At 41.8% G+C, this 23,440-nt stretch overlaps 1 long non-coding RNA gene across 1 annotated transcript; it reads left to right on the forward strand.

Moving 5' to 3' along the window:
• Window positions 1-15,114: 15,114 nt before the first annotated feature.
• Window positions 15,115-23,295, forward strand: LOC138353886 (uncharacterized). The gene is made up of 3 exons (XR_011223306.1): window positions 15,115-15,150; window positions 21,576-21,658; window positions 23,189-23,295. It is a non-coding gene; the product is annotated as an uncharacterized lncRNA (long non-coding RNA).
• The last annotated feature ends 145 nt before the right edge of the window (window positions 23,296-23,440 follow it).

Consider the following 23,440-nt stretch of genomic DNA (forward strand, 5'->3'; position numbering starts at 1 on the left):
CAGAGGCTAAGAGAGTGAAGCAGAGGCTGAAGAGAGTGATGCAGAGGCTTAAGAGAGTGATGCAGACGACAAAGAGAGGGAATCAGAGGCTTCAGAGAGTGATGCAGAAGCTTACTAGAGTGTTGCAGAGGCTCAAGAGAGGGATACAGAGGCTCATGAGAGTGATGCAGAGGCTCAAGAGAGTTATGCAGAGGCTCATGAGAGTGATGCAGAGGGTTAGGAGAATGATGCAGAGGCTCAAGAGAGTGATGAAGAGGCTTAAGAGAGTGATGCAGAGGCTTAAGAGAGGGATGCAGAGGCTCAAGAGAGGGATGCAAAGGCTCAAGAGAGGGGATGCAGAGGCACAAGAGAGGGATGCAGAGGCTCGTGGGAGTGATCCAGAGGCTCAAGAGCGGGATGCATAGGCTTGGGAGAGTGATGCAAATGCTCACGAGAGGGATGCAGAGGCTCATGAGAGGGATGCAGGAGTTCAAGAGAGGGATGCAGAGGCTCAAGAGAGTGATGCGAAGGCTTAAGAGAGGGATGCAGAGGCTCAAGAGAGTGATGCAGAGGGTTAGGAGAGGGATGCAGAGGCTCAAGAGAATGATGAAGAGGCTAAAGAGAGTGCTGTAGAGGCTCAAGAGAGGGATGCTGAGGCTCCAGAGAGGGATGCAGAGGCTCCAGAGATTTAGCAGAGGCTGAAGAGAGTTATGCAGAGGCTCAAGAGAATGATGTAGAGGCTTAAGAGAGGGATGCAGAGGCTCAGGAAAATGATGCAGAGGCTCAAGGGAGTGATGCAGACGATCAAGAGAGGGATGCAGAGGCTTAAGAGAGTGATGGAGAGGTTCAAGAGAGTGATGTAGAGGCTCAAGAGAGTGATGCAGAGGTTCAAGAGAGTGATGCAGAGGCTGAGGAGAGTGATGCAGAGGCTCAAGAGAGTGATGCATAGGATAAAGAGAGTGATGCAGAGGGTCTAGAGAGTGATGCAGAGGCTCAAGAGAGTGATGCAGAGGCTCAAGAGAGTGATGCAGAGGAGTATGAGCGTGATGCAGAGGCCCGAGAGAGTGATGCAGAGGCCTCAAGCGAGGGATTCAGAGGCTGAAGAGAGTGATGCAGAGGCTCAAGAGAGTGATTTAGAGGCTTACGAGAGTGATTGCAGAGGCTTAAGAGAGTGATGCCGAGGTTAAGAGACGGATGCAGAGGCTCAAGAGAGGGATGCAGAGGCTCAGAGAGAGATGAAGAGGCTCAAGAGAGGGATGCAGAGGCTCAAGTAAGGGATGCAAAGGCACAAGAGAAAGATGCAGAGGCTCAAGAGAGGGATGCAGAGGCTAAATAGAGTGATGCAGAGGCTCAAGAGAGTTCTGCAGAGGCTCAAGAGAGTGATGCATAGGCTTACGAGAGTGATACAGATGATCAAGAGAGTGATGCATAGGCTCAAGAGAGTGATGCAGATGCTTAAGAGAGGGATGCTGAGGCTCAAGAGAAGGATGTAGAGGCTCAAGAGAGTAATGCAGAAGCTCAAGAGAGTGATGCAGAGGCTCAAGAGAGGGATGCAGAGACTTAAGAGAGTGATGCAGAGGCAAAAGAGAGGAATGCAGAGGCTCTTGAGAGTGATGTAAAGGCTCAAGAGAGGGATGCAGGAGTTCAAGAGCGGGATGCAGAGGCTCAAGAGAGTGATGCAGAGGCTTAAGAGAGGGATGCAGTGGCTCAAGTGAGTGAAGCAGAGCCTTAGGAGAGGGATGCAGAGGCACAAGAAAATGATGAGAGGCTCAAGAGAGTGCTGCTGAGGCTCAAGAGAGGGGTTGCTGAGGCTCCAGAGAGGGATGCAGAGGCTCCAGAGAGTGATGCAGAGGCTGAAGTGAGAGATGCAGAGGCTTAAGAGAGTGACGCAGAGCTCAAGAGAGTGATGCAGAGGCTTAAGAGAGTGACTCGGAAGCTCAAGAGAGTTATGCAGAGGCTCAAGAGAATGATGTAGAGGCTTAAGAGAAGGATGCAGAGGCTCAAGAGAATGATGCAGAGGCTCAAGGGGAGTGATGCAGAGGCTTAAGAGAGTGAAGCAGAGGCTGAAGAGAGTGATGCCAGAGGCTTAAGAGAGTGATGCAGACGATAAAGAGAGGGAATCAGAGGCTTAAGAGAGTGTCGCAGAGGCTTACTAGAGTGTTGCAGAGGCTCAAAAGAGGGATACAGAGGCTCATGAGAGTGATGCAGAAGCTCAAGAGAGGGATGCATAGGCTTAAGAGTGTTATGCGAGGCCTCATGAGGAGTGATGCAGAGGGTTAGGAGAATGATGCAGAGGCTCAAGAGAGTGATGCAGAGGCTTAAGATAGGGTTGCAGAGGGTAAAGAAGGGATGCAGAGGCTCAAGAGAGGGGATGCAGAGGCACAAGAGAGGGATGCAGAGGCTCGTCAGAGTGATGCAGAGGCTCAAGAGCGGGATGCATAGGCTTGGGAGAGTGATGCAAAGGCTCACGAGAGGGATGCAGAGGCTCATGAGAGGGATGCAGGAGTTCAAGAGAGGGATGCAGAGGATCAAGAGAGTGATGCAGAGGCTTAAGAGAGGGATGCAGAGGCTTAAGAGAGTGATGCAGAGGCTTAAGAGACGAATGCAGAGGCTCAAGAAAATGATGAAGAGGCTAAAGAGAGTGCTGTAGAGGCTCAAGAGAGGGATGCTGAGGCTCCAGAGAGGGATTGCAGAGGCTCCAGAATGTTATGCAGAGGCTGAAGAGAGTGATGTAGAGGCTCAAGAGAGTGATGCAGAGGCTTGAGAGAGTGACTCAGAAGCTCAAGAGAGTTATGCAGAGGCTCAAGAGAATGATGTAGAGGCTTAAGAGAGGGATGCAGAGGTTCAAGAGAGTGATGTAGAGGCACAAAAGAGTGATGCAGAGGCTCAGGAGAGTGATGCAGACGCTCAGGAGAGTGATGCAGAGGCTCAAGAGAGTGATGCAGAGGCTCAAGAGAGTGATGCAGAGGGTCTAGAGAGTGATGCAGAGGCTCAAGAGAGTGAATGCAGAGGCTCAGGAGAGTGATGCAGAGGAGTATGAGCGTGATGCAGAGGAGTATGAGCGTGATGCAAAAGCTCGAGAGAGTGATGCAGAGGAGTATGAGCGTGATGCAAAAGCTCGAGAGAGTGATGCAGAGGCCTCAAGCGAGGGATTCAGAGGCTTAAGAGAGTGATGCAGAGGCTCAAGAGAGTGATTCAGAGGCTTACGAGAGTGATGCAGAGGCTTAAGAGAGTGATGCAGAGGCTTAAGAGACGGATGCAGAGGCTCAAGAGAATGATGCAGAGGCTCAAGAGAGAGATGCAGAGTCTCAAGAGAGGGATGCAGAGGCTCAAGTGAGGGATGCAGAGGCACATGAGAAAGATGCAGAGGCTCAATAGAGGGATGCAGAGGCTAAAGAGAGTGAAGCAAAGGCTCAAGAGAGTTCTGCAGAGGCTCAAGAGAGTGGTGCATAGGCTTACGAGAGTGATGCAGATGATCAAGAGAAGGATGCAGAGGCTTAAGAGAGTGATGCAGAGGCTGAAGAGAGTGTTGCGTAGGCATAGGAGAGGGATGCAGAGGGCCAAGAGAGTGATGCATAGGCTCAAGAGAGTGATGCTGATGCTTAACGAGAGGGATGCAGAGGCTCAAGAGAAGGATGCAGAGGCTCAAGAGAGTGATGCAGAGGCTCAAGAGAGGGAAGCAGAGGCTGAAGTGAGGGGATGCAGAGGCACATGAGAGGAATGCAGAGGCTCTTGAGAGAGATGCAAAGGCTCAAGAGAGGGATGCATAGGCTTAAGATAGTGATGCAAAGGCTCAAGTGAGGGATGCAGGAGTTCAAGACAGGGATGCAGAGGCTCAAGAGAGTGATGCAGAGGCTTAAGAGAGGGATGCAGAGGCTCAGAGAGTGAAGCAGAGGCTTAAGAGAGGATGCAGAGGCACAATAAAATGATGAAGAGGCTCAGGAGAGTGCTGCTGAGGCTCAAGAGAGGGGTGCTGAGGCTCCAGAGAGGGATGCAGAGGCTCCAGAGAGTGATGCAGAGGCTGAAGTGAGAGATGCAGAGGCTTAAGAGGAGTGACGCAGAGGCTCAAGAGAGTGATGCAGAGGCTCAAGAGAATGGTTGTAGAGGCTTAAGAGAGGGATGTAGAGGCTCAAGAGAATGATGCAGCGGCTCAAGAGAGTGATGCAGACGATCAAGATAGGGATTGCAGGGGCTAAAGAGAGTGATGCAGAGGCTCAAGAGAGGGATGCAGAGGCTCAGGAGAGTGATTCAGAGGCTTACGAGAGTGATGCAGAGGCTTAAGAGAGTGATGCAGAGGCTTAAGAGACGGATGCAGAGGCTCATGAGAGGGATGCAGAGGCTCAAGTGAGGGATGCAGAGGCACAAGAGAGGGACGCAGAGGCTCTTGGGAGTGATGCAGAGGCTCCAGAGAGGGATGCAGAAGCTTAAGAGAGTGATGCAAAGGCTCAAGAGAGGGATGCAGAGCCTTAAGAGAGGGATGCAGAGGCTCAAGAGAGGGATGCAGAGGCTTAAGAGAGTGATGCAAAGGCTCAAGAGAGGGATGCAGAGGCTCATGAGAGGGATGCAGAGGCTCAAGAAATGGATGCAGGAGCTCAAGAGAGAGATGCAGAGGCTCAAGAGAGTGATTCAGAGGCTTACGAGAGTGATGCAGAGGCTCAAGAGAAGTGATTCAGAGGCCTACGAGAGTGATGCAGAGGCTTAAGAGAGTGATGCAGAGGCTTAAAAGACGGATGAAGAGGCTCATGAGTGGGATGCAGAGGCTAAAGTGAGGGATGCAGAGGCACAAGAGAGGGACGCAGAGGCTCTTCCCAGCAAACACAAATCATCTACACAACGTTCGCCTATCTCTTCCCATAGGTGTGGGAATGATTTGCATTGAGAATGGTTCAGGAGAGCCTTTGAGAAACTTTTACTCAAAAAATCCAAACACAAAGGTTTAATTATAAATTGTTTTTCTACGATTATTTTCTTCCAAATGTAAACAAATAGTTTTTACATGTTTAAATATAAAATTTATGGTGTTTTTTTGTAAAATTCATTAATAAATTGTGAATGATATATATTGGCTGAGTGAAACCTTTAAAATCCATTTAGTTATAATTTGAACAGAAAAAAGTATTTTTCCAAATTTTCTAAAAATCGCTCTTTTTAACACAATTTGACTCCTTATACATTCCACTAAACACTATATCATGTTTAAATATATAATTTATGTATTATTCTATAAAATAATTTATATAAATTATATAAGTTGCTGGAAAGTGGTGTTAAAGATTCTGAAAACTTTTTGTTGTGTTAATATGTTCTTATTAACTATGTCTCAAGTTTGTGGTGTTTGTGTGTTACTGAGGAAGTCTTGGTTGTAGGGTTGATGTAAAGTCATGACTTGGTTACTGACTTTAATACTTAATATGATTACATGACTAGTAGCTACCAAGCTTGGCGGGCGTCCTCTACGCTCTTGTTTACCTTCTGTCTCTCTCTGGCGTCTCAGCCGCCTGCACATAGAAAACGGATGGTACCATTTTCTGTGAACATGACATCCCTCCTTTTCTTTAAAAAGAATGAATACAGGATGTCTACCATGCTTGTAGCACAAAGCAAAGTTATTGACACAAAGTAAGTTATTAACATATCAAGAGATACTGCATACATTTAACATTAATTAAGCACACAAAGAATTTAAACAACTTAATCTTTTCCACAAAGGATTTCAATGTTAAAAATACATATGCAATGTTAAACAAACATGAAAGAAACTGTAATACAAAGTTACAAAATATTGAATGAGATATCTGCATTATTCAAACAATATTAAATTTAGTTTAGCACAATAAGTAAATACTTTTCATTACATAGGAACACAATTAATCATCAAATCGTGTAGGGCGTTTTAACATGACGTTTAGGACGAGAGTCCTTAAAATGCAATAACATCCCTTGATGAATTGTTTGTCGGGTTATAACTATTTTTTTCTTTTTCTTTTGCACGACTTTGCACTTCATCATTTTCAACACTAGTTGGAATCACTTTGAAATAAGCCATATTACGTGTTATACTATGATCTCTATTACTAGCTGTTACCATAGTTCCTTTTACACTAATCACTTTATATGGTTTTGTATCAAACGGCATATCTAACTTTCCCTCTTTTTTCTTTTTAACGAGAACAGTGTCTCCAACCTTTATGAACTGTTCCTTTGCACGTTGATCATGAGCAATTTTCATTTTGCCCTTGGCTAGTGCATCCTTCTGAGCGAGACGTTTATCCGTTACCTCGGCTGGCATGACGGGTAGTGCGATTCTCATAGGACGTCCAAATAAAAGTTCACCAGGTGACTTGCCCAGTGTTCCATGCGGTGTTGCACGGTAGTTCCTGAGAAAAGCATACATAGCTTGTTTCCAGGATCGTCCTTCGGCATGAGCACAGCGTACCGCTTTCATGAGAGGTTGCATGAATCTCTCAACTTCTCCATTTGCTTGAGGATGTAGTGGCATCACACGGCGGTGTTTGAATCCAATATGCTCAGCAAAGTTGACGAAGTCTTGTCCATTGAATGGCGGTCCATTGTCTGTCTTGACAACTTCGGGAATGCCAAAGTTTGAAAAGATCTTGTCGAGTTTCGGGATGACAGCCTTTGCAGATGTGGAATTGATGATTTCTACTTCTGGATAACGTGAGTGATCATCAATGACTACCATCAAGTACTCTCCAGTTGGTAGTGGTCCGCAGAAGTCCATCGATACTTCCGTCCATGGTGCAGCAGGTAGTGGTGAAGGTTGTAGAGGTGTTGGTCTTGAAGTATCCACTGCAGCTTGGCAAGGGACACAGGCATCATGCATATCTTTTGCTTGACGATCAATGCCAGGAAACCACACCTTTTCTCGTAGCAGCTGTTTGGTCCTAACAAGACCTTGGTGTCCTTGATGTGCAAGCTTCAGAGCACGTTGCTGGAGAACAGCTGGAATAACGATACGAGTACCTCGCAGCACAGTGTTGCGTTGTTGCGTAACACTTAATTCTGTCTGGATGCGTTCAAGTGCTTTGAATGCATCTTGGTCAACTCCTGAGGGTGGGATGCGTGGAAACTTTTTCTTAGTCAATGCATCCACTGTTGCTTGCAGAGTTGGGTCCTCTAGGGTTGTAGTACGGATTTCATCAAGAGTAAGAGCCTTAGGGACTGCATCACAGGTTACAGAGTGTACATATTCCTCGGCAACTTGCTGATGCTTGGTGATGGTGAAACTGTTTGCAGGATGTCGACTGATGTAATCAGCGGGATTGCCTGCACCCGGCTTGTATTTCACCGTAAAGTTGTATGGTTGCAGACGAAGAGCCCATCTCTCAATGCGAGCTGGTGGTTTGGACTTTGGATTATTGAAGATGGTCTCCAACGGTTTGTGGTCAGTGACTATCGTGGCGAAGGGCGCACCAAGCAGATACACATTGAAGTGTTCACAGCCCCATACAAGAGCAAGAGCTTCCTTCTCTGTCTGACTGTATCGTTGCTCAACATCTGTGAGAGAACGGCTGGCGTAGGCAATTACTACTAGGGAATCTGGTTGACCAGGTTTGTGTTGGGCTAAAACAGCACCTAATCCAACAGGACTAGCATCCACCGTTAACTCAGTGTCCATTGATGGATCAAAGTATGCAGCAGTCGCATTCTCTACTAGTGCATCTTTCACAGCATCAAATGCATTTGCTCAATATCGCTCCAGTACCATGATGCATTTTTCTTCAGGAGCTCACGTAGAGGCTTTGTAATGGTTAGCAAAATCTGGAATGAAGCGAGAACAGTAGTTTGCCATTCCCAGAAAACTATGTACTTCAGTGGACGTTGAAGGAGGTGCAGCATTCTTGATATCTGCAACTTTCTTAGGATCTGGAGGACAGACCTTTGTCACTAAGTACATGTCCAAAGAATTCAATTTTATGTTGATTGAACTCACACTTTGCTCGGCTTAGCGTCAAATTCTTTTCTCGTAAGCGTTGCAATGTTGCACGAAGAGCTGTGTCGTGTTCAGCTTGGGTACGGCCATAAACAATGATGTCATCAGACATGTTGTCAGCATTAGGTATATCTTGCAATACCTGGCTGATGATGTGCTGGAATACCTCGGCAGCACTGTTGATACCAAAACTCAGGCGCTTGTACCTATACAGACCTCGATGTGTCGTAAACGTTGTGATGAAGCGACTCTCATCATCAAGTTCAAGCTGATGATAGCCCTTGTTTAAATCTAACTTGCTGAATATAGTTGCACCATTCAAGCGGTAGATCATATCATCTACAGTCGGTGTAGGATGGCGTTCACGCATTATTGCCTTGTTGGGAACACGCATGTCCACACAAATGCGTATCTCATCTGGATTCTTCGGCTTTGGTGGAGTGACAATTGGGCTTACCCATGGTGTTGGGCCTGTTACTGGTTCAATGATATCTAGTTCTATCAGCCTATCCAGTTCAGCATCGACTTTCTTGCGAGTATGGAATGGTTGTCGGCGATGTGGTTGGGCAACTGGAATTACATCTGGGTTGATATGCAGATGTACTTTGCTATCAGTATAACAACCTATGGATTTAAATCGATCAGAAAATTCAGCTACAATACCATCAACATTGTTTGCAGATTCCACTGCTACAGCATTAGAAAGCTGAAGTAGCCCCAATTTGGTTGAAGTCTTGTAACTGAGTAAAGACTCCTTTGCATTCCTAACAACATGGAATGTAGTAATGAGCATTGCATTCTTTGACTTAATCTCTGCAGTGAAAGTTCCAATCACTGGCAAGGCTACCTTTGAAGCATAGGCAGTGGCTTTGCCATTATAGTTCTCAAGCTTTGGGAACTGTTTTTTAAATTTTTCATAGTGGCACTCAGCAATGGTGTCAATGTTTGATCCAGTGTCAATGAGAACTTTGAGACAAATACCAGCAATGTATACACATGTCTCTGGGTTGTTTGGAAGATCATTCCATTCTGTGATTGCTTGTACTCCATAAGTATAATCACATTCACTGTCATCTGAGACTGGTTGTAATGAAATGTTGTCTTGTATATTATTAACATTCTGGATATGAGGTGCAATATTGTGTTTTACCACCTCGACCCCTATGACCTGATCCTCGTACAGTGCTTTTATTCATTAACTGTGGTTTCTTAAGTGCAGAACGACACATAGCACCAAAATGACCTAGTTTTCCACACTCATAGCACTTCTTACCTTGAGCAGGACAAACATTATCTTGGTGTGGGTAGTCTCCTCCACAATTGTAACATTTATTGTTGACACCCTCTGATGTGGGTCGTTGTGACTGCTTGAGCCTTGTTCCTTGACCCCAGTTGTGACGTGGTTCTCGGCTAAATTTACTGTTAGGTTTGCCATGATATCTTCTTTGATCACGGTGTCCTCCCTGAACCTTACGTACCTCATTACTGTTAGTAACAGTGGCAGAACCGTTATTGGCACTGCACTCCATGACACGAGCATCACGTGCAGCATCTTCCATTCGACGAGCCATATCCAGTATCTTGGTAAGAGAACTGTCATCATCAACAAGTTCTAGAGCTCTTCGACGAAGACGTGTAGATGTGCATGATTCAATTATTTGCTGTTTGATTTCTTTGTCAACATCAGCAAACTCACAATGGGCTGCTAAACCCTGCAGACGTGTGTGGTATTGATCCACAGTTTCATTAGAGAGTTGTTTTGCTCTCCTGAAATGCATAATTTCCATAGCAGTATTTTGCCTTGGTTTGAAATGCTCTGTTAGTTTGGCTTTGGCAGTGTCATAATCTTTGGCACCACCAGTGTCTTTCAGTGTGTCAAAGATGTCACAAACTCTATCACCTGCATAATGAAGTAGAAAGGCACGCTTTCTTTCAGCACTTTTGATGTCAGAAACTATCAACATATTTTCAAACTTTTTAAGCCATTTGACCCACCTCTGTGACAGGTTTGTCTGGTCACAGTCAGGATCAAATGCAGGAAACTGAGGTATATTTGCCATTTTTACTGAATAAATGTAACTTATCACTTAAATGTTCCTCAGAATATTAAACACTTACTGCCTGTATATGTTAGTCAAGAATTCACTGTAATTACTTTAATTTTGCAAAGCACACAAGCATTTTAATGCAAAAGTTCACAACAGTGCACAATATAGCAGCAACTGACTTCTTACCTAGCCCTTGTGTACATGTGTTGTTCCTACTCACAGCAGCAGCACAGCAGTTGGCACAGCAGTTGGTACAGCAGCAATTGGTACAGCAGCAGTTGGTACAGCAGTTGGTGCAGCAGTTGGTGCAGCAGTTGGTACAGCAGTCGGTACAGCAGTCAGTTCAGTGTGATGAATTTTGTAGCACGAAGCGTCGTTTCGTAACCAAAACATCAGGTTTTGTACACATCAATGCGTCGTTTCGTACACAACGTCGGCAGATTCCTCAGTACACAGTTTCTTCAGCACAGCTTGGGTAGCACACAACTTGGGTAGCACACAGCATTGGTTAGCACACAGCATCGTTTAGCACACAGCATTGGTTAGCACACAGCATCGTTTAGCACACAGCATCGTTTAGCACACAGCATTGGTTAGCACACAGCATCGGTTAGCATACAGCATCGGGTATGGCGCTCACAGCTTCTCTTCCTCCTCCAGGCAGCATGCTTCTCCCTTGTGTTTGAAACTGAACAAATACCTGCGTTCACAGTTCATCCTCGTCGCCAATGTGGTGTTTGTGTGTTACTGAGGAAGTCTTGGTTGTAGGGTTGATGTAAAGTCATGACTTGGTTACTGACTTTAATACTTAATATGATTACATGACTAGTAGCTACCAAGCTTGGCGGGCGTCCTCTACGCTCTTGTTTACCTTCTGTCTCTCTCTGGCGTCTCAGCCGCCGCACATAGAAAACGGATGGTACCATTTTCTGTGAACATGACAAAGTTCACAGTTTATCATACAAGAATATTAACATTCGTCAACTCTTAAAATCTTATATGTTATCTTGCTGGTGCAAAAAAGGGTGAATCTTTAGGAACAGCTATAGTATCTATATATCACAAATGGTGTTTTCCCTAACTCAAACAATGTAGGGTTTATTATTCTACACATATTTCTAATGACTCTTAGATGTTTACATTCTCTGAAGTATAATTGTGAAGGCTGTGTCCATCACTCTCAACACAGATTCTTAAACTCGTCTCTGCAGGTTCAACTATATAATTAGTTTCCATTTTGAATCTCCATGGACATTTGTATCCAAAATGAAACCAATGTGGTTTCCTTCAGCGCCTTCAGCCAGCACATTTGCTCATTCATTTCCACAGATTCCAACAAGGTAGGGGATTTACAGAAATTTGTATATTCATATTGTTATATATTAAAAATATGAATGCAGTTCAATATGATAAGACAAATACATGAGTTTATGATAAATTCGTTTTCTGTGATATACCATTGATATGCTCTTTTTTTCTTTAAACGGCAGACTAAACTAAAGTGCTCACATCAACAGATTTGATGTATAAATGGTCAACGCTCAACAGAGTTAGTATAAATGTATTAATATAAATCTTACTTGTCTCATTGTTAATTCACATTCAATGTCAACTTGTGGTTGCATTGTACAAGGCCAACACAGATGATCGAAGGAAACTAACTCTGCTCTAGTTCCATGAAGTTGCTATTTGGTCTTTACTCAATGCATTGTACATGCATTGTACAAGGCCAACACAGATGATCGAAGGAAACTAACTCTGCTCTAGTTCCATGAAGTTGCTATTTGGTCTTTACTCAATGCATTGTACATGCATTGTACAAGGCCAACACAGATGATCGAAGGAAACTAACTCTGCTCTAGTTCCATGAAGTTGCTATTTGGTCTTTATTGAAATTTGACAAGGCAGAGTGGCCTGCAACAACTACACCATCTCCACATCTAGTTCATGCTCCAGACATAAATCATGACACTGGTCCTGTGTATCCTGCTGCTGACCCCGTCAACACCTGGCCCGTCCGGTGTGAGGCGCCCTCTCTTCACGTCTACACCTAGTGCTGAAGCTGAATCTGATGAAGATAATTCATATTCCACATTAGTGTTTGAAAACAATAGTGAGAGCGACGATTCAGACAGTAGTTTATTTCCAACCCAGAGACAACAGCGACGTGTTGTTATAGCAGAGACTCGCCTGAACTATAAATTGAAACATGAGCTGGTAAAAATCCCCAAACGTCGCAGGTGTGAAGTGTGTTCAAAGTCGGGTATCAGGAAGGAAACTGGTATAGCGTGCAAGACATGCGATGTTCCACTTTGCGTCATACCTTGTTACACCACTTATCACAGGAAAAGGGTGTATTGGGTGGACAAGAAATAACCACCTACATCAGCTTCACTCCACCTAGGAACATCTGTTGAGCAACTTCAGGAATCAGTACCTGAAGGAGGTGGAGTGGAGATAAAATGCTCAACTTATTTTACTACAATCGTCTTTGCTTTGGTAAGTACACATAATTGTCTTAGATTGTTTCAGTATTGTAGTCTATTTTCTTAGGAATATTTTGATACCTAAATGAGAACTGTAGCACGAAAACTAAAGTAAGTATACATGAAACAAGAGAAACTTTTTTTGTGGGTGTTGCGGGTGTGAGTTGGAGTGTCAAGAGCGGGTTCCGGTTGTGTGTTTTCCGTCATCTCTACAGCTGTGAATTCCAAGGAATTGTATTTGATATGCATATGTCAGTGTAGGGTATTTTATTCCGAACACTATACAAAAAAAAACGGTGTGAAACAAGTATAAACTTGAAAAACATGAGCAAAGTAAAAACTTTTGTCGCTCACGGGTACAAACACGCGTAAGATTTTATTCGCCGCAAATTTATTTGACGCTGTGTTGGCCAACTCTACCCATGTTCTTATAGAACTTTCTATTGCGAACACATTGCTATAAAAATGAAATACGTAGCTCCAGAAATAATGTCAGGACAGTGAAATAAGTATAACATTCAAAGCCCTGCATCACACCAGTGTCGTCCCTGCTGAAATCACGGCTAATGCTTCGCCCAGTTCCCACACTCGTGCGGGTCACCCGATACCATAATTAGACATTGATAGGCATATGTCTGGGTGGGGAATTTTATTGTGAGTTCAGTGATATCAAAATGAGCGCTGTAGGATGACTGTGAGGCTGGCAACAAACGAAAGAGTATGAACATTTACTTCCTGTTTGGGTGTCACGGCGAGTCATCTTCGTGTTTATTTACTTCGTGGTGGGATACCAAATGCTTCGGTGACATTTTATGCATATGATCTTGTAGAGAATTATATTGCCAACGCATTGATACCAAAATGAAAAACGTAGCTCGAGAATTGAGGTTAGGAGCGTGAAAAGATTATAAACTTTTTGTGTTTACGCTTGAGCACAACCCACTTGTTTTTCCAGCTAGTGCCGCGCGCACTAAAGTGTGCATTATACACACCATAATGCACCAGTACACACAATAAGGTACCAGTACACACTATAATGCACCAGTACACGCCATAAGGCACCAGAACACACACCATAAGGCACCAGAACACACCATAAGGCACCAGTACACACCATAAGGCACCAGTACACACCATAAGGCACCAGTACACACCATAAGGCACCAGTACACACCATACGGCACCAGTACACACCATAAGGCACCAGTACACACCATAAGGAACCAGTACACACTATAAGGCACCAGTATATACCATAAGGCACCAGTACACACCATAAGGCACCATTACACACCATAAGGCACCAGTACACACCATAAGGCACCAGTACACACCATAAAGCACCAGTACACACTATAAGGCACAGTACACACCATAAGGCACCAGTACACACCATAAGACACCAGTACACACCATAAGGCACCAGTACGCACCATACGGCACCAGAACACACCATAAGGCACCAGTACACACCATAAAGCACCAGTACACACAATAAAGCCCCAGTACACACCATAAGGAACCAGTACACACCATAAGGCACCAGTATACACAATAAGGTACAAGTACACACCATAAGGCACCAGTACACACCATAATGCACCAGTACACACTATAAGGCACCAGTACACGCCATAATGCACCAGTACACACCATAAGGCACCAGTACACACCATAATGCACCAGTACACATCATATGGCACCAGTACACACCATAAGGCACCAGAACACACACCATAAGGCACCAGTACACACCATAATGCACCAGTACACACCATAATGCACCAGTACACACCATAATGCACCAGTACACACCATAAGGCACCAGTACACAATAAGGCACCAGTACACACAATAATGCACCAGTACACACCATAAGGCACCAGTACACTCCATACGGCACCAGTACGCACCATAAGGCACTAGAACACACCATAAGGCACCAGTACACACCATAAAGCACCAGTATACACCATAAGGCCCCAGTACACACCATAAGGTACGAGTACACACTATATGGCACCAGTACACACCTACAGGTATTTGTTTCTGGTGTGGTGCTCATGGGATCTGTTACAACCTTCTAGGAAGCTTTTAGGGTCAGGATTGACATTACAGTGCAGCGTTTTATATATATAAAATACACATGAGAGTATGTGCAGGGACTTAATATCTAACATATTCAGAGATTTGAGTAAGGGGTCCATATATACTGCCCGGTTGCCTGAAATGCTATATGCCTACTATATTGGCTTTAGGTATTGTATGCACTAGCTCTATCTATAAATCCAACATTATGTTTGTAAATCAACTATGTATGTACTTTCCTGAATAAAATTGACTTTACTCTACACTTATATGCTCTGTGGATTTGTTATCCCCTATCGTTTGGGAGAAAAAAATGACTAATACGTTCGGCGAATGACTTTGACTTCAACTTCACTTTGACTTCGTTCATGTCATCGTATTTTCCGTAATATATAAAAGTTATGACAATGCAATTATATTATTGTGTGCAAATAAGTTGGAAATTTCATGTACCCTAAAAATAGTAAAATAAAGAATAAGAATAATTAAATAATTGTTGTAGTAAATTGTCACACGTTCATCATACGCAAACGAACACACAGTGTGGAGCGTCAGTAGACCAAGGTCCACGCCATTTTAAAACACGGCTTCGAATGTAAGTAATGTTTTTCTCGTACTAACACTGTGTTATGCAATAGATTAGGTCTTGAATTCACAAATTTAGTTGTTACATCTGACAGAGTATGTTAGAAGGTGTAATGCTGGTCCATGTTGACGTATTTGTGGGCTTGGTTGGTTTACATGTGATGGCACACAATATCGGCACCCCACAACATGCTGTTGAAGTTGGAATGCATGGCATAGGCTCCTCACACAATGTTCTTTATGTGGTCCTCAGGTGATAGTTTTCTATTTAGAACCACCCCTAGATCTCTTTCTTTATCAGAATTCCTTAAAGATTTCTCACATGGTTTTCCTAATGATAGATTGTGGGCTGTAAGGGACAGGTTTGATGTATGGATTAGTTGATAGAAGTTCCAGTCCACCTGTAGACAGGGATCTCACATCAGCTTGTATATTATACAAGGATAAGATTTGATAAATTCAGTTATTTGACTGAACACTGGCTCTAACCTAGCCTAGCCTATAGTCTAACCTAGCTCCATAACTAACAGCCATTAGCCGGCTCTGTTTAAATCAGAGATTTAAACATACATAGTCTAACCTAGCTCCATAACTAACAGCCATTAGCCATCCATGCACAGCCATCAGCCGGGCCATAGACCGGCTATTTTGCTTTTTTCCCAAGCCGGTCTATGTTTTTTTTCGATGCCTCAGTGGCCCATGCACAGGTCCGTTCAAGGGGATTAAATAGCCGTTCTATGGCCCCAGGGTTTGTATTTTATCAAACTCTTATTAGAATAATAGATCTGGTAATAATTTTGCAAAAATAGTGGCATTTACTATTTTAAAAAGCTCGGGTGCAGGGGGGGGGGGGGTTGTGTAAAAGCCTGGTTTGTGCCTCGGAGAGGCTATGGGATCCAGTAAGATCGTCCTTCCTTTCCTCCCTAGAATCTGGATGTAACAGGTGCTCAATTGTCAAAAGTGAAAAATTGGGTTTGTCTTCCGAATGCACCATATCTGTAAATTTTTTAATAATCTTTTAAAAATAGTAAATGCCATTATTTTGCAAAATTATTACGAGATCTATTATACTAATAAGGGTTTGATAAAATACAGTAGACTGCCTACTGGATAATAGTTGCAGTCCACCTGTAGACAGGGATCTCACATCAGCTTGTATATTATACAAGGATAAGATTTGATAAATTCAGTTATTTGACCGAACACTGGCTCTGTTTAAATCAGAGATTTAAACATACATAGTCTAACCTAGCTCCATAACTAACAGCCATTAGCCATCCATGCACAGCCAACAGCCGGGCCATAGACCGGCTATTTTGCTTTTTTCCCAAGCCGGTCTATGTTTTTTTTCGATGCCTCAGTGGCCCATGCACAGGTCCGTTCAAGGGGATTAAATAGCCGTTCTATGGCCCCAGGGTTTGTATTTTATCAAACTCTTATTAGAATAATAGATCTCGTAATAATTTTGCAAAAATAGTGGCATTTACTATTTTAAAAAGCTCGGGTGCAGGGGGGGGTGGTTGTGTAAAAGCCTGGTTTGTGCCTCGGAGAGGCTATGGGATCCAGTAAGATCATCCTTCCTTTCCTCCCTAGAATCTGGATGTAGCAGGTGCTCAACTGTCAAAAGTGAAAAATTGGGTTTGTCTTCCGAATGCACCATATCTGTAAATTTTTTAATAATCTTTTAAAAATAGTAAATGCCATTATTTTTGCAAAATTATTACGAGATCTATTATACTAATAAGGGTTTGATAAAATACAGTAGACTGCCTACTGGATAATAGTTCCAGTCCACCTGTAGACAGGGATCTCACATCAGCTTGTATATTATACAAGGATAAGATTTGATAAATTCAGTTATTTGACTGAACACTGGCTCTGTTTAAATCAGAGATTTAAACATACATAGTCTAACCTAGCTCCATAACTAACAGCCATTAGCCATCCATGCACAGCCATCAGCCGGGCCATAGACCGGCTATTTTGCTTTTTTCCCAAGCCGGTCTATGTTTTTTTTCGATGCCTCAGTGGCCCATGCACAGGTCCGTTCAAGGGGATTAAATAGCCGTTCTATGGCCCCAGGGTTTGTATTTTATCAAACTCTTATTAGAATAATAGATCTCGTAATAATTTTGCAAAAATAGTGGCATTTACTATTTTAAAAAGCTCGGGTGCAGGGGGGGGGGGGTTGTGTAAAAGCCTGGTTTGTGCCTCGGAGAGGCTATGGGATCCAGTAAGATCGTCCTTCCTTTCCTCCCTAGAATCTGGATGTAGCAGGTGCTCAATTGTCAAAAGTGAAAAATTGGGTTTGTCTTCCGAATGCACCATATCAGTAAATTTTTTAATAATCTTTTAAAAATAGTAAATGCCACTATTTTTGCAAAATTATTACGAGATCTATTATTCTAATAACGGTTTGATAAAATACAGTAGACTGCCTACTGGTTTTACCTGTAATAAGGTTTGATACAGATGATTATCCGTTCAAGGGGATTAAATAGCCGTTCTATGGCCCCAGGGTTTTCTCAAATTTTCTTTCATAGCCGGTCTATGGCCCCTGGGTTTTACGAACTTTTTTTCCCAAGCCGGTCTATGGCCCCTGGGTTTTACGAACTTTTTTTTTCCCAAGCCGGTCTATGGCGTGTATGTTAAATAAACCAAATTTTTCACTTTTGACAATTGAGCACCTGCTACATTCAGATTCTAGGGAGGAAAGGAATATAATATAATATCTAATATATCTATCTGTGTGAAATAGATTAAATCCATTTATTTGATATTCAGCTAATAGTTCTGTATTTTCTACATTCATCCATGTTTTGGTAAGTGCAATAATATGTATTGTTTCATTGCAGATTAGAGATTCAAGATAGTTCTAGATTTCCGAAGTACTGAAACGCGCGCCATACAGGCTTGGTGGATCTAGGTGCAAGGTAAAATTATTTACATTTACTTGTTTTGTATTTATATGCATATATGCATTTATATGCATTATTCTATAGAATAATAGATCTCGTAATAATTTTGCAAAAATAGTGGCATTTACTATTTTTAGAAGATTATTAAAAAATTTACTGATATGGTGCATTCGGAAGACAAACCCAATTTTTCACTTTTGACAATTGAGCTCGGGTGCAGGGTCGGGGGGTTGTGTAAAAGCCTGGTTTGTGCCTCGGAGAGGCTATGGGATCCAGTAAGTTCAGTAGAACTTCGGTTTCAACCGTTTTACCCTGTTGTAGCTCAGTCGATTAAGGCAGTGTCTGGAATGCTCCCGGACGCAGGTTCGAATCCTCGTCACGGCCCTTGTGGATTTGTTCATTTGATGCATCACGTTATTGTGATCTGTGTGTGTAATTCTTCACTTGCTACAGCAACAGGAATGTGAGTGTATGTATTTGTGTTGTTGAATATGACCGAAAGTGTAAGATTAATGATTCTAACACAAATCGTCTGAATATTTGTTTTTCTTCACTGTCGAGAGTAGTTAAAAAAATTTACTCGAGTTTATTTTCACACTTTATTTATGGTCCTTAAGTCCCTCTCCTTAATGCTGCTGCTGTTTCTCGCATCTTTGCAACGCTTGTATGTTTGGGGGTTTGGCCTCTTGCTATATATTGATTCCATTTGTGTGTGTTTGGGTCTCAGGCCCTCTCGCAATTTCTGTTGAACAAACCCCTTTTCCTAGTTCTGCATCTCTCCTTTGGTACAAATTTTGTTGTGCTTTTATCATATATTTCACAAAATTTGACATACATTTCATTTACTTCATGTCCTATCAGCAAGTGTTTGTCAAATTCTTTAAGGAAAGTTTATCATCCTGATTGCAGATCTCTAGCGCTATTATGTCAACTTCTTGTGGATTCGCAATCATTATTTAATTTACCTTTAGGTGTTCTTTCACCAGCACAGCAACACTGTACCTCTCCCAACCAGTTTAAGATAAAAACTAAGTACTAGATTCAGATTCAGATTCAGATGTTTATTCAGGTAAGGTATATACATACAAGTGATGTTACATTAATGGGTTGATATATAGATAGAGCTAGTACATACAATGCCTAAAGCCACTATTACGCAATGCGTTTCGGGCAAGAAAAACATTAATATCTAGAACTTAATACTAATTGAGCATAAAGAATAAAAAGTGTTGAGAACAAATACAAATAAAGATAAAAAAAAAAAAAAGGGGGAACATGACTGAAAAAGCAGCACAAATACAATAGGCTGACAGTGTTGATTAAAAAAAAAAGAAAATAACGGACATGGGTTGACAATAGAGGAGTGAGGTAGGTTACAGGGAATTTATTAGGTAGTGTTTAGTTTTTATCTTAAACTGGTTGAGAGAGGTACTGTCTTTAACATGGTTGGGAAGGTCATTCCACATTCTGGGCCCCTTGATTTGTAGAGCATTTCTGGTTTGATTAAGTCGTACTCTAGGAATATCAAAACTGTATTTATTTCTGGTGTGGTGCTCATGGGTTCTGTTACAACCTTCTATGAAGCTTTTGAGATCAGGATTGGCATTACAATTTAGCGTTTTGTATATGTATAGTACACATGAGAGAATGTGCAGTGACTTAATGTCTAACATATTCAGGGATTTGAATAGGGGTACCGAGTGATGTCTGGGGCCAGAATTGGATATTGTCCTAATAGCAGCTTTGTGTTGAGTAATTAGAGGACGTAAATGATTTTGGGTAGTAGAGCCCCAAGCACAAATACCATAGTTGAGATATGGATAGATAAGGGAGTAATAGAGAGTCACCAGGGCAGGGCGTGGTACATAATATCTGATCTTAGAAAGAATGCCCACAGTTTTTGAAACTTTTTTAGATATGTTTAGAATGTGTCCCTGGAAATTCAGCTTGTGGTCAATGAGAATGCCAAGGAATTTGCCATCTAATTTGTTACAAATTTGGGTATTGTTTATTTTGAGATTTATTTGATTAGAGGATTTATTGCCAAACAGAATATAGAAAGTTTTGTCAATGTTAAGGGTGAGTTTGTTGGCAGTTAGCCACAGATGGACTTTATTTAGCTCAGTATTTACTGTGGCATTTAGAGCAAGGGGATCAGGACTGGAGTAAATGAAGATTGTGTCGTCAGCAAATAGGATTGGTTTGAGGTGTTGGGAGGCATTTGGAAGGTCATTAATGTAGATGAGAAAGAGGAGAGGGCCAAGTATGCTGCCCTGGGGAACACCAATGTTGATGGGTAGGGTGGGAGAAATTGTATTATTCACAGAAACACATTGGAGCCTGTCAGTAAGGTAGGATTTGAGGTATTGTAGGGAGTGTCCTCTGACACCATAATGATGTAATTTAAGAAGAAGGTTTTGGTGGTTGACAGTATCGAAAGCTTTACGCAGGTCCACAAATAACCCAACAGGGAACTCATTTTTATCAAGAGCTGTATGAATCGAGTTAAGCATACTAATAAGTGCATCGTTAGTGCTTTTTTTGGGCCTGAAGCCATATTGGCAAGGGCTAAGTATATTGAGTTTGGCTAGATATGAGTAAAGCTGCTTATAGATTAGTTTTTCAAAAATTTTTGACAAGTTTGGCAGGATTGATATAGGTCTGTAGTTGTTAACATCTGTGAATAACTAATTAACTAATTAACTCAATGTAACCTACCTTACCCCCAAAATGTCAACCCATGTCTTCTATTTTAAACAATGCTGTTTTGTTGACCAAATTGTATTTTTGTTTTTTTCTGCAATGTTTCCCCCCCCCCCCCCACCACTCTACCACCACATTGAGTTTAGTAGCTCTGTGCACGTCAGGTGCTGTTTAATATACAGACCTACTCCTCCATTTAACCTAGTTTCTCTATCACATCTATATCACTTTGTGCTTTAGGCCTGGTGGAGTTTGGTCCACCAGGCTGTTGTTTGGAGTGGCCCGCAGATCTACATACAGTCTGCATATGATATACAGTCTGTTGATCAATTGAACTACAGTAGTTAGTTTTTATCATCCGAATGCACCAATATGTGTTCATTCTTCCCAGATGAAGGAACTAGGTAATATTCATCATCTGAATGCACCATCTGAAGCTTTAACACACTCATGATACACGAGAGGTTTAAAAAACTTTTAAAACTTTTAAAACTTTTTGACCTATGTATTTAAAAGCAATTCTAAAGTTAAAAAGTGTAGCATAGGCCCCTCGCAGAATGTTCTTAATATGATCCTCAGGTTATAGTTTTCTATCTAAAACCACCCCTAGATCTCTTTCTTGATCAGAGTTCTTTATAGATCTCTGTGGCTCGATCATAGAAACTAAGTAAATTCGTTACACTGGACCTTCCAGATCGAATACCATGCTGACAGTCTGATACATCATTCAGTACGTCTGCATCTGAAATTGAGCAATACCGGATTTATTATTTGGTTTTATAAATTTTATACTTATAATCTTAACTTATTTCAGAGACCACGAGTAATCTGGGCTTCGAACTCAACAGAAAAGCCTTCCGTAGACCTGCTTCTTTGCTACATAATAGACAAAATTTAGTAAGTATTGATTTATTATGTGTTTGTTTATTTATTTATTTTTTCTTTATATACAAGAAGGTACATTGGGGGAGAGTACAATGACTTGAAGTTATACATTCTTGTAAAGCAACTAGCACTCATAGCGTTTCGGGCAGATCTAAGTATAGACCAAGGAACTTACCATCTTTTTTATTTCTGATGTTAACATTGTGTAACTGTAGATGAATTGCATTTGTTGATTTGCTCCCAAGTAAGATGTTGTAGGTCCTTTCTATGTTTAGTGGGAGTTTGTTGGTTGACATTAATAAGTGGAATTTTTTTTAATTTATTGTTTACATCATTATTGTGTTGTGTTGTGTTGTTTTGGTAGTGATGTGCAATGTGTTGTTTGGGTAGTGATTCGTGCAGTTCTGGTAGTAGTGCGGTTGTTGTGTGGTGTAGTACTTGTGTGCTTGTTAATGACTTGTATTCCAGTCTTGTGGGTATCTCCTTTCCCCTACGGGCCAACTGCTTTGTTCTTACCTAGCATTTTGCTTTGTTTGGGTATGAATGTTTGTGTGCCGTATATTTTGCAAAATTTGCCATATATCTCATTATTTACTCCTCTCCCTAGCAACAAGTCTGTCTAATTATACTCATTAACTGTTTTTCAAAGTTCCCCATAGTGTCCTTTATTGAAATCGAGTTCATGAACCGTTTCAATGTTCTTATTTTCTTCTAGATTATATCTTAAAGTATATTTAAATGTTATTGTTATTATTGTTATTAAATGTTATTGTGACATTGCATTGCAATTGAGCTATGTTGTTTACCATACCGTTCATTTCGTGAGTATAAGTATAGATGCCACACTTGTGACAGGTAAAACCATGCCTTTTTTGAAAAACAGCACCGTCTGTTCCACGTAAGAGCAACCCACACTATATTATGTTGCGATATTATTTCAATATTTCCGATTGCATTGATAATTTGAATTTTCATAGATTTCAATTTATTTTCATTTCAATTTAATAATTTTGTGTGACATTGCATTGAAATTGAGCTGTGTTGTTTACCATACTGTTCATTTCATGAGTATAGTTTATTTTTTTATTTTTTCCATTTCATTTTTTTAGCTGTTCTTATTTTTCAGTGATGGGAATATCAGATCATTTGATGTTCCCAATTTTCTGATGGAAGCATCAGACCATTATAGAATGCATCGGATGAGGTAGTTTGGAATGGTGGGGAGGACGAGAGGGGGGATGGTGGGGAAAACGAGGGGACAGAGGAGAGGGTAATGGTGGGGAGGACGAGGGGACTGGGGAGTTGGGGATGGTGGGGACAGGGGAATGCTGGGGAGGACAAAGGGACAGGTGAATGGGAGATGGTGGGGGAGGAAGAAGGACAGGGGAGGGGAAAATGGTAAGGAGGACGATGGGACAGGGAAGTGGGAATAGTGGGGATGATGTGGGGACGGGGAAGTGGGAAGGACGAGAGGACTGTGGAATGGGGAATGGCAAAGTGAATTATAATTATATATATTAATTAATTCTTATAAATTTCCAGAAGCCTGTATCAACACCCACACTAATGCAACTGAAAGAGATGTTGAGACAAGTATTGCTGATATGTTGAAGAACGCCCCAAACAAACTCGGTGGAAACAGATACAAGGTAAAGTTTGCCAATTTGCTGTAGTCTAATTCAATTTCTTTTTAGTAATCTTTGAGAACATTTATGCTATGAATAAGATAAAATAATGTAACTGATTTTGACTAAATATGTAAATATATTTAATTTTCTGAGCACTAAAAATGAA

This window comes from Procambarus clarkii, chromosome 60, assembly GCF_040958095.1.
Source record: "Procambarus clarkii isolate CNS0578487 chromosome 60, FALCON_Pclarkii_2.0, whole genome shotgun sequence".
In the NCBI taxonomy this organism is placed as follows: domain Eukaryota; kingdom Metazoa; phylum Arthropoda; class Malacostraca; order Decapoda; family Cambaridae; genus Procambarus; species Procambarus clarkii.